We start from the raw sequence: 11,524 nt of genomic DNA, 5'->3' as shown, positions 1-11,524 counted from the left end.
TGAGCATTAGTGTCTGCGTTCCACTCAAGGCCCAGGCCAGCAACCGCTCCTACTTTGTGATCCTGAAGTAAGGAGTGACCATGAATGAGTGATTGCACTTCTGTGTGATGTCACTGTTTCTTCCTTTTGCATATGACAGAAGTCACATTACTTGCCACCTAGGCCAATTGTGAGAATAAAATGAAATGTCAATCATGAGAGTCTATCTTAATAAATATTTATGTTGTGGAATAACTTCAGATTTACAGAGAACTTGCAGTGAAAGTTTCCATATGTACCCAGCTTCCAATAATGCCACGTCATATTACAATGGGATATTTTTCAAAATTCTCAAGCATACTGGAATTGTTTTGTTTTGTTTAGCTCTGCTTTGCTTTTCAAGACAGGGTTTTTCTGCGTGGCCCTGGATATGCTGGAACTCACTCTGTATATATCAAGCTAGGCTTGAACCCAGAGATCTGCCTGCTTCTGCCTCCCCAGTGCTTAGATTAAAGGCATGCACCATCACCACCTGACTGGGCTGTGACTCTTAATTAAACTTCAGACTTATCTGGAGTTTACCAGGTTTCCCCTAATGGCGTGTTCTTATTCTATGATCCAAAACAGAATACCACACTGGCATTTAGGCCATTTTTATTATAATAGGAACTATATCTAGCATATATTAGATAGTTCTAGAAGCAAAACATTAAGTGTTTGTATACACATACACACGTATTATTAAATCATCATATATTAAAATATATATTAAATCATTATAATGTTATGATGTCAGCATTACTCAATTAGAGTATGAAATTAAGGCTTAAGAGGTAAAATTGCTTGCTACATGTTACATGGATAAGAAGGCCAGATGTCAAACCAGCTCTATCAGATTATATGTGGTTTTCTCCAAGGTATTTTCCAGTGTTTTTATTAATCCTTTGACAACTTCATACCATGTATTTTGATCACACTCATCCCCCATCACCAACTTGTTAATCAATACTATCTCAGAAATTTAAGTTACCAAGAAAGCCTTGACAGAATAAATGGGACTGCAGTTTTTCACAGTATCTTCTCCATGAAGATCATGACACAGACTGGACATAGCACCTGATCTGCTGGGCCCTGAGAAGGCCACGGAGGATGAGGGTTCTGGTACTTCTCAGTGGAGACAAAAGTCAGCAGAAGGCTGAGATGCAGGCACACAAGGAACACACGGGTGGGGGGGCGGCATGCAAGCGGGCACATACACACACCCCGTATGCAGTAGGGGGTGCTAGAAACTTCCCAAAAAGGAGAAACTTCTAAGCTGTAGCTTACAGGTGGAGGTAGGATTATCCAAAGTGGCAAAGCAGGGAGGTAGGTGACCAGAAGGCTTTGTAAACAAGAACTGCGCACACAAAGGCTGTGGGGTGAGAAGCAGGTGAGCACATCATTGTGGGTAAAATACACAGTCTAAGGGAAAGAAGAGACGCGATGCTAGAGAAGACACAACCAGATCCCTAAGGGCCTCACAGGGAGCTTATGTAAGTCAGGGGTATGTCGGGATCTGTACTGCACTGCAGACAACTCCGAGGCATCACTGGATTAGCACACTTCTTCCTCACTTGTGTAAAATCATGTGGGCGGGGGCTGCCTCCCCTCCGTTCTCTAGCTATAAGAACCTAAAACATGAGCCCCCAGGAAAAAAAAGAAAACAAATGTAATAGGTATGTTTCTGGGCCTAAGCAAGCAGTTAATGACACATGTAACTTCCACTCTTTTTTTTTTTTTTTTTTTTTTAACATGGCTGCCCCAACCTTACTGTAAGGAAAAGTATGTGCCAGGATGACAAAATGCTATGAGAACAAAAAAACTGTCTGTACCTCACCAAGATCAGGAATTTTAATTTCCTCCTGAAATACCCGCTTTTTTTTTTTTTTTTTTTTTCTTTAGAGAGTTCATTCTGGGGCTGGAACATTTGCCCAGCATACTTGAGGTCCTGGGTTTAATCCCCATCATTGTAAAAAGAGAAGGAAGAGGGGGAAAACCAACACACTTACCCTGAGTGCGGCAGGAGAAGGCAGGAAAACAGCAGGGCTTTCTTCCCCACAGAGGAAGATAAGGGGAAGCGAACTAGGGCAGTAGACATGGAGACAACAAGAATTGGATACATTTTAAAAGGAAGATCAGAAATACAGTTACAGAATGTGATGAACAGCTAAACATGAAGTTGGGGAAGAATGTTTGGAGGGAAGATTAGGGGGGACAAAACGGGGTTCTTAAAGTTCAGACTTGGACTGCCGGGTGGCTGGCAGCAGGAGTCACTAAGAGTATCACAGTGTCCTGGAGGCCAAAATAAATGCAAACACCTGGATAATCCATAAAACGTGGAGAAGAGGAAGGGATATGTGGGGAAGACCCAGGACAGGAGCAAGACCCAGTTAACTGCTCCCTCTCAGTGGAGCCAACAGACAGTATCTGAAACTGGGACGTCGCGTAAGAGCAATGTAAGTTTATCTTTTGGAGACATCGTCACTCCAGTGGGTTTTCAAGTGTCCATCTCTCAGGAGGGAGAGGCATGCAACAGGGATAGGAGACTGCTGCTTTCATAGCCACTGGTATACAGCCACTACTTTTTAAATAAAGATGCGCATGTATATTTGATACAAATGCATGTTTAAAAAATAAAACAAACAGATGACCTGGTCTAGAAATTGCTGTCTTCTTCCAAGACGATTTTTTTTTTTTTTTTTTTTTTTTTTGGTTTTTCGAGACAGGGTTTCTCTGTGTAGCCTTGGCCATCCTGGACTCACTTTGTAGACCAGGCTGGCCTCGAACTCACAGCGATCCGCCTGCCTCTGCCTCCCGAGTGCTGGGATTAAAGGCATGGGCCACCACGCCCGGCTCCAAGACGAATTTTTACCCACCATCCCCGGGGGCATCCATTATGGCTCCAAAGGATAGTGTGCCCATGCTCACACCACCCACGGTACCTCACAAGCACTTGGCCCCTGAACTTGAGTCCCAGAAAAGTCAATGGGGTATTTTGTACCGGATGCCACATTTGACACAGATCTTGAAAAGATCACAGGTTTACACAGGAGGAAGCATTTCAGGGGATGTTAAGGGCGAAAGCGTGGAAGCACAATGAAGGTAGGTGGGCAGAGAACACCTGTAGCTCTGTTGGCAGCTTGAAGATGAATGGACGTCACTAGGAGGGCGGGGACAGAAGACTGATCAGGCAGCTTATAAAACTGTATTGTTTCAGTTTCCCCAAGGAAAGCCCACAGCCCATCTGCACCAGGGTTCTTCAGGTCTCAGTCCTTTAAGTCTTCATGAGGGGTAGGCATTAGTGCACATTCTGTGGTGGTCTTCAGTTTGGGAGAAAGACTTGTGTGAGAAGATAGTGAGACTGCAAGAGCTTCTTTGGTTCAGAGTTGGCCTCAACCAACTAGTCAAGCCAAGTGGCCCTTCTTCCTCGAAAGAACAATGGGGGGAGGGTGCAGCAATGCCCGACCATTCCTGCTTACTGCTTAGTGCAGTTCCTGCCTTACTAGAAGGCCTCCAGTTCATAAGAAGAGGCAGAGGCAGGCGGATTGCTGTGAGTTCAAGGCTAGCCTGGTCTACAAAATCAGTCCAGGAGAGCCAAGTCTGCACAGAGAGCTCTGAGTTCAAACTACAGCTTTTCTTCTGTACATAAGCTTCATTGTTTGGGTACCGTCTTCTCAAATAAGGTAATTAGGAATTTATATATTTACAAGGTCACCTCTAATTCTAACCTATGGATAATATCCAGAATGTTCAAGAGCCTGCTAAAAACTGAAAGGAAAATAGAGAACTCTAACAGGAACAGGAATAGAAACAATTACAGCAAGCACACAAAGATGTGTTTGCTCTCATCAGAAACCAAAGAAATGCACATTAAAACAAGGAGTGTTGGGGTTGGGAAGATGGCTCAGTGTGTCAGAACACTTGTTACACAAGCAAGAGAACATGAGTTTAGATGCCCAACACCCACATAAAAAAGATGGGTGTGGCTGCTCATGCCTGCAACCCCAGGACAGATGTGGGCAGGACTGCAGGTAACTAGGCTAGCAAAACATCAGTGAGCTCTGGCATCATTAACAGATTCCATCCCTAAAGAAAAAAGCAGGTACACAGTCTCTCCCCCCCCCCTCCCTCTCTCTCTCATGGGCATGAATGTTCACACATAAACACACACACACCCCACATGCACAAACATGAAGAGGTGTCAAATTAGTCTTAATAGATCAGAAAAACTTTGCTATATGGGCTGATGGGGATGCTGGCTATTTGAAATCTAACACCTGTGCAATATGGCATCTTGGAATGAAGCTGAGCAGAATGTTAACTGTACATCTTGGTGGCATGCAGCTGGAAACACATCAGCGCCTCACCCTACTCTATAGATAAGAGGATAAGACAAGGGGTAGATTCACACCAGATGTCCCATTTCAACTGATGAGTGTTTAGCAGAACTGAAATGTTCATCATCCAGGTCTTCCTGATAACCAACCGTGTTTGATATTTTCTCTACCACCATATGCATTCTCTCTCTCTCTCTCTCCTCTCTCTCTCTCTCTCTCTCTCTCTCTCTCTCTCTCTCTCTCTCTCTCTCTCTCTCTCTCCCCCCCCCAAGAAGATTTCTTGTCAGAGAAATTAATAAACTATGTTTTCCAACTTCGATTTTATAAGCTCCTATCTCACCCCCTTCTAGCTTCTAACTGCTGTCCCCTAACATTCAAGTTTAAAAAAAAACTATAGATTTGGCAAAAGCACCTATAAAAATTAATGTTAGAAAAAAATGTCAAGCAGATCATTAAGGCTTTAACAGGATTATGTGTTCTTTGCAAGGAGCCAGATGGTAGAGATGGTGCCCTGGTCATCAGCTCTGAGCTCTGAAGAACCGCTGAGAGCATGGGGATGTTGCAGGGCAAAGCTGAGTGTTTGATAAGAGCCAAATGATGAAAGGAAAGGAAGCAGGCCTGTTGTCTTCTTAAGCAGACCAATTATTTAGGCCAAGAGGTTACTGTATAGGAACAATACGTGCAGGTATGCACCTTGGTAACTAATTGCATGTCACTCCCTGAACTCATTTTAGCTACTCTGAGCTCATTCCCAATTAGCATTCAGTAAACCTGGCCTGTTGTCCCTTTGATCCGGCCTCCCTCAGAAATTGCTGATAGTTTGTAATTCTTAATTTTCCTCTTCTGAAGTTGGTAAAGGCCAGGGCACAAGCTAGCAGCTCCTTGCCAGTCTCCCTAGATTGTGGCACATAAAGCCAGCAATTGACTGAACCCTGAGAGGCTCCAGAACCCTGGGAGCCTCCCACTAAGAAGCTTCTCCGGATTACCAGTTCCGCAATCGAAATCTCCTTAGGCTAATCTAGCCTTAACCCCTTACCCCCACCCAACGCAAGCAGGAAGAAATTTACCACAGTGAGCAGTGGCAGTACTGACATGGGCATTCCATCTGGAGCTGTGTGAGCCTGGGCACATCCTAATCTCTGTCATGTTCATTTTCCCTCAAGTGCAAGTAGGGGTTGGACTCAGTCTGTAATGCTACAGTTGAGAGATTCTTTGTGTGAAGAGGAAATATAATCCATAGGTCCTCAAAAAATAATGGTGGCTTTGAGGAGATAATGGGCCTTCACAGCACCCCAGTCCAAGTTCCCTCTTTCATACGCACCATGGAAGCATCAGGCTTGCTCAACTCCAGAACATCAGGCAGGAGCACCGTTTCACTCCTCTAGGCAAAGGTTTGCTCAAGAACTCTGAAATCGCTTCTGCCTTCCATCTTCCACGGCTACGAATATGAGATTCAAGACAAAAGAATTCTTCCAACTGAGAACATTGGTTTCTCTCAGTTTTAGTGGGTTTTTATACCACTAAAACTGAAGAATTTTTATTAAGAAACATTATTTGGGGTCTGAGGAGATTTCTGAGGGGGGAAAAGTGCTTGCCATGCAAGCATAAGGGCCTGAGTGGAGATCCCAGCACCCGTGTAAAAACAAGTACACAGCACACACATGTACATAGGGACGGGATCATCAGGGAGCTATCTGACCTTCCGATCTAGCTGAGATGGTGAGCCCCAGTGGTGAGACAGGTTCAGTGAGCAACCCTGTCTCTACATAAATAGCGTAGAAAGCAGTAGAGAAAGATACAGGAGACAGTCTATGGCTTCCACAGACAAGCACACAAACACATATATACATACAGATGCACACACTTATATACATACAGACACACACAAACACATATAAACATATAGACACAAACATATATACATACAAACACACAAACAGATACATACAGACACACAAACACATATACATACAGATGCACACAAACAGACACACACACAAACATATATATATATATACAGACAGACACATAAAACACATATATACATATACACACAAACACATATACATACAGATGCACACAAACGCATATACATACAGACATACACAAACATATATACGTACAAACACAAACACACATATACATACAGATGTATACAAACATTGTACATACAGAGACACACAAATGCATATATACATACATAGACACATAAACACATACATATCAGATATACATACAGACATACACAAACATATATACATAGAGACACACAAACATATATATACATACAGATGCACACAAACTCACACACACCATTTTTATTAGGAGTTTCAAATTATAGATATGCCAGTTACATTAATCTTAGCATTATTCTTTTATATATTTATTGAAATATTATACTATACCCCATAATTTATACAATAATCACATGCTAACTTCTTAATGACTTTTTTTTTTTTTTTGAGAATGAGACAGAACCTTCCCTGTGACCTTGAAGCTCCGGTAAAGAGTCACATAAGGAGATACTAGCATAATATGCAATATACTATTATACACATGAGCTTTTTAGACCCCAAAACAAAAGCAAAAACCTCCCAGCCTGGAGAGGACTTCACCAGGAAAGAGACATCTGAGCTAAAGCATCAACGGTGGAGGTCAGGGTGAGAACTTTCCAAACAGGGAATCATGTGCAAAGCCCTAAGGTATAGGGCCAGGGAGGGGCATGGCACACTCAACGGTTTGAAAAAAGAGAACATTATAGCTATAATATAGGCAGTGAGACAGTTGTACAAAAATAGAGACAGAAAAACACTGGATCATGTTATGGAAAAGATTTGATCTGTATCCTAAAAACTGTGGAAAGTCATTGCAAAGTCTCAGGCTTCAGTGAGATGTTGACAAGCTTGAATTGTTTTAATTTTTATGTATATGTGTGTGTGTGTGTGTGTGTGTGTGTGTGTGTGTGTGTGTGTGTGTGTATTGCCCCTACCCCCAACAAAGCAACAACTAAATGGGAAAGCTGGTGGAACAAGACAAAGGAGAGAGATTTCAAGAGTCCAGCTGAGAGCATCACAGTTTGGTGGTAGCCATAGGGACAGAGAAGTGGCAGGCCCAACAAGGCCCTGAGGAGGTGAAAAGGATGTACTGGTGCTTAGGATAAGAGAGTAAGGAAAGGAAATGGAGGCAGCGCTCAGCAGCTAAGTGCACTGGCTGCTTTTCTAGAGGACCTGGGTTCGGTTCCAAGTACTCACACGGAGACTTACAACCCACAGTCTATAACTCCAGTTCCAGTTCCAGTGGATCCAACACCTTCTTCTGGCCCCCACAGGCACTGCACACATGTGATGCACAGCCAGACAAAATACCCATACACGTCAAGTAAAACAACAACAACAATAATAATAATAATAAATTAAAGAGAAGCATAAGAGAGGAGGCCAAATGAGATCCAAGTGTCCCATGTGCACAACTGACTGGATGGTCTGGTCCTAGAAAGAACCTAGAGTGGTCAGAACTTTTTTTTTTTTTTTTCAGACTTAGACTCACAGGGACATCATAGCAGAGCTATTGGGTAGACAACTGGTTGCATGCTCTAGGACTCTAAGCCTAAGAATCATTAGAGAGCAGCTAACTGCAGCCACAATTCTGTGGGAGATCATCTGTGGAGAATCGAGAGAGAAATGGCCCAAGGAAAGCCTGGAGGGTGCCAACGTTTAAGCAAGGAAAGGATGGATTACAAGTGACTCAGAAGAAAAGGCGGGAAGGAAACAGTGAACTTTTTCACATATTTAACAGATTATCTTTCATCAGCTCTATTTTAAATGAGAAAAGCTGAAATCAGGACAACTGCAGTCGACAAAGAAAAAGATAAAAGATTAAAATATTCCATGCATACAATTAACCCCTGGTTACAATGCCTTTATTAAAATCCTTACTTGATAAGATAGGTTGCCTGAGTCAGTTATGAAGTTCCTACTGTCCCACACTCCCTTTAGGCAAAGGATGTTCCCATGACAATCGCTTAGAGGTTGGCCATGTGACCATGGGTGTGGTATGCACCATGGCCAAGCAGGAAGTTCACGCACACTCATACGCATGCGCTTCAGCTCTCTAAAATGTCTGCCTTCACCACAACCGCAAATGCTGAGGGGTCCTGGAGTGAAAAAGACACGAGTTGCAGAACCCACCCCAACAAAGCCTACCCAAGCCACTGCCATGCAGCTCCCAGGATACCTGGGACTCAGGTAGACTCTGGATGTGGGTTGCTTGTTATGACAGCAGCAGCTTGTTCTAGTCTAGTGTCCTTTATGTTGCTGTGATAAAACACTCAAAGCAAAAGCACCTTAGGAGAGGAAAAGTTTGTCTCCTCATACACTTCCAGGTCACAGCCGGTCATGGAGGGAAGTCAAGAGAGACACACCTGAAGGCAGGACTCGCTACTGTTCCAGGGCGCAAGGAACTCACACTGACCAAGGACGGACCACAGAGGATGCTGACCGCTCACTGGTTCATACATAGGCTCCAGCTTAGCTACGACTACCTGCTTAGGGGTGGTGCTGCCCACAGTGAGCGGGGCCCTTCCGGTCCAGCCACTTGAAGCTATTCTAGAGTGGGTCAACTTGATAATTAAGGCTGACTAATCAGGATGCGCCCCCACTGTGAGATTTCCTTAAACCTATCTAGCTATTTTAAAACTCCAGTCGGAGAGAGAAGAGATATCTAACTCAATCTAGATTAGTACAGCAAGCACTAATATGCAATTTCTATTAACCATCTTATTTTAATCAGTGACAATTGTTTCTACCATTTTACATGACAAATCAAGGCTCGAATACATTTAATACAGGTCCCGGGACCACAAAGCTAGCAAATAATGGAACTAGAACAAAATTTCATCCAATTCCAATGCACTTCACCCTCCAAATTGCAACGTTGAAGGGTTTTTCTAAAAATCGAACCTAGGTCCTCCCACACATGGGGCAGGGGGAGGGGGGGAGGGAGAGGGGGGGAGAGGGAGAGAGAGAGAGAGAGATCTGGAGAACTATGGACAAACTCTCAAAAAGACATTAATTGTAGGACCTACAAAGTCATGACTGAGGGAAAATAAGGAAGGCCTGAATTACTTGAGGCCCCACCCATCTTGATTCAGTGGAAGCACAGTGCTGTTGCCATGGGAAAGGTTTCCCCAAATTGATCTGTAAACTGAAGCAGCACACACACTTCAAATAAAGTTGATTATTTTGCAGAAGTTAGAAAGCTGATACTAGTATTTACATGGAAATGTAAAAGACCAAGAATGTCCCCAAAACCCTCCCTTCGCCTCCCCGCCACCTTGTACGTGTGGTCACGTGAAAGCCAAAGCACAACCTTGGGCGCCCTGACTCGGGCGTCGTGCGTCTTGAGTTTTCATCTGTTTATAAGACAGGATCTCTCACTGGCTTGCAGCTCACCAGGTTGTTTGGCTGGCTGCACAGTGGCCCAGAAACCTACCTTCCTGGCTCCCCCAATGCTAGGACAACACGTGCGCAGCCATAACTGGGTTTTTTAAATAAATGGGTTCTAGAAACTGAACTCAGCTCCCCATATGTTCAAGGTCAACTGAACTAGCTCCCTAACCAAACTTATGCTTTGTGATTGCTAAATTTTCCACAAAGCTACATAATAAAGACAGTGCTGGTCTCACCTGACAATAAAGAAAAACATGTATACTGATGGAACAAGAGTGGAATTACAAAACAAAAACAAACAAACAAAACCCTTATATTTAAGGTCAATCTATTCTCAACAAAAGCACCAAGCAATTCAAAAGAAGAAAAATTAACTGCTTTGGGGGGAAAAAAAAAAGTACTGAAACAATTGGGTGTATGTGTGTACAAAAATTAACGGAAAACTGTAGGCTCAATTTTTTAAACTAACATATTTTATTACAACCTATTAACTGAGCATACGTCACTTATAACCCAACTAACCAAAACAATAGTAAAAGAGGATTAACGGACACAATAACAAGCCGTAAGGATATCAGTTCGAGGAACGATTTTGCTGGCATGATCAGCAGGATTTCTTTTGTTGGAACCTGGAGTAGCCAGAACCTGGAACCTCAGCAGGAGCCTGGAGCACTGAAGCCTTCCCTCAAACAGTTCTCTCTAGGAGCATCTCGAAATGGAGCACTGAACAGCCAAAACTATCCCAAGTCTCCAAAAGCCCCACCTCCAGTTTTCAGCTCATTTATTTATCTCCTCCCAGAGTCTGTTCATGGGTTCTTTTCAGCTGGCAACAATCAAGTTCCTGCACAAGGTGGTTGGTCTTCGAGTGGATTAACATCACCTGTTCTCTCACAAGACCATTCCAATCCCGCACTTGGGATCCTAAAAAACAGGTTTATCTCTCCTTCAGAAAACCAAACTCACATCAAATAGAAAAAATTAACTTGAAATTAATTTCACCCCAAAATACAAGTGCTAAAATTATGAACGTTTTTAAAGATAATCCAGGAGTAAAATCTTTGTGATCCTGCGGAAGGAAAAGTGTTTTCCACTAAGATTTAAGCATGATTGAAAAAAGGAAAAAAAAAAATGGTAGAGTACACTTCAGCAAAAGTAAACACTCAATGCTTCAAAAGTCATCACTAATAAAGTGAAAAAACATGGCATGGAGAAAATATCATCTGCAAATCACAAGTCTAATAAGGGACTTAAAACCTAGGATATATTTTTAAAAACTACTGTTGGGAGCTGAGGAAATCCTGAATGAATGAGGTCTGAGGGAGTGTGTGCTGTTGACATGGGTGCAGCCATGTCAAGGACCCTAACCTCAGACCCATGGGGAAAATGGCAGAGCCTTCTCCAGGCTAGACTCAGGGAAACATCAAAGGCTTCCTTCGTGTCCAGGTGTGAATGCTGATGTTGTGTATGTCTACCCTAGCTCTCTCCCTCAGGATATGTACATCCTGAAGGCTGCTCCCCTATACACACTGTTTCTACTAAGACGAGCCAAATCGGCCTCTGTGGTGCAACTGCACACCACAAACCCTGCCGCCTTGTTTATCTAAATGCAACCACTCCACCTCTTTGTTCAACCGCAGCATATAAAAAACGGGCTGAGCCTTTGGGGATGCTCTGGCTCTCCCTCCAAGACCACAGCTATCTCTGTGTGCCTGTCTGTGCTTG

The 11,524-nt window shown here is 43.2% G+C and overlaps 1 long non-coding RNA gene across 1 annotated transcript in view; it reads right to left on the bottom strand.

The window, feature by feature from the left end:
* Positions 1-5,641: 5,641 nt before the first annotated feature.
* The window catches only part of LOC127190656 (uncharacterized), a 37,337-nt gene continuing 31,454 nt past the window's right edge, over positions 5,642-11,524 (bottom strand). The window contains exon 3 of the long non-coding RNA XR_007830794.1: positions 5,642-5,793. This is a non-coding gene — a long non-coding RNA (uncharacterized LOC127190656). The remainder of the gene's footprint in view (positions 5,794-11,524) is intronic.

Source organism: Acomys russatus, chromosome 6 (genome assembly GCF_903995435.1).
Source record: "Acomys russatus chromosome 6, mAcoRus1.1, whole genome shotgun sequence".
Taxonomy (NCBI): Eukaryota; Metazoa; Chordata; class Mammalia; order Rodentia; family Muridae; genus Acomys; species Acomys russatus.
Note: the sequence above shows the minus strand (reverse complement) of the source record. Positions and strands in the feature narration are given on the sequence as shown.